We start from the raw sequence: 1,076 nt of genomic DNA on the forward strand, positions 1-1,076 counted from the left end.
CTTTAGAAAAATATGTGTTAGATCATAAGAATTATAGAGAGTGGTGTGAAAAAACTGCTACAAATATTTATACATATATACAGTACGCGTCAGGTGGTATGGTCCCCAATCACCGCCACAGTGGCGAGGTCTAATCCCTTCCACTCATTCAGTCGGTTGCATGTCGGTTGAAACACCGGCTGACACCGGCTCAAAACCCGAGTGGTCACCTGTTTACTGACACCGCGCGACACGGTGTGGAAGAGTGTTGGGGATTAGTGAAACAAAGGTCCTGATTCATGATTGACAGGTACACTGCCTGATACCGTGATGTGTTTGTTGGAACATACCTTGTCGTACAGTACAGGTACTCTGTAGCTGGACTTACATTTTGTACTTACAGTATCCAGAAACGTGATATATCTGATATACACGTCTCTGCAGTATCGCAGCCCGGTGTTGAGAAAACGGAGATATTTTTTTATGTAATGAAATCACGATCTATACTAGCGATACTACAGATGTATTGTGTTGTAAATGTACGGTACATATACACTCCAAATTATGTACGTTTTTAGTTTTTAAATCCTAGCTAGATGAGTACCACAAATGTTTACCGGGAAATCGAGAAAACAAAACACTGTAACATTTAACGATATTTTGCCGCCTTGGTGTTTGTGTTATTTATAGCAATATTGTGATTGGAGCGCGAGCGAGTAAATCCCGCTCGGCTTTGGATTTACTTTGAAGTAAGTCATTAATGATTAATATAATAATAACTTAACTAAAACAAAAACAAAAGCATCTGACACTTCTGTCTGTTTATGTCCCCATTGAACACTATACACCTGGTCTATCGTAACACTACCATCACAAAGAATCCTGGATCTCGGAACAACTAAACTAGTATCATGAAATCTGATACGTATACATCCTGATATACACAAGTCTCTGATGAAATTAACTAAACAGTTTGAACATCCTTTCGTAATATTTTAAAAACACCAGAAATATTTTGTCTAAATTTATAATCATCCCACGTACTGATGCCTTACCAGGTATACTGTGTATGATCCGTATATAGAGTAGGACATTCA

The sequence above is a fragment of the Pecten maximus genome, chromosome 13 (genome assembly GCF_902652985.1).
Source record: "Pecten maximus chromosome 13, xPecMax1.1, whole genome shotgun sequence".
NCBI lineage: Eukaryota > Metazoa > Mollusca > Bivalvia > Pectinida > Pectinidae > Pecten > Pecten maximus.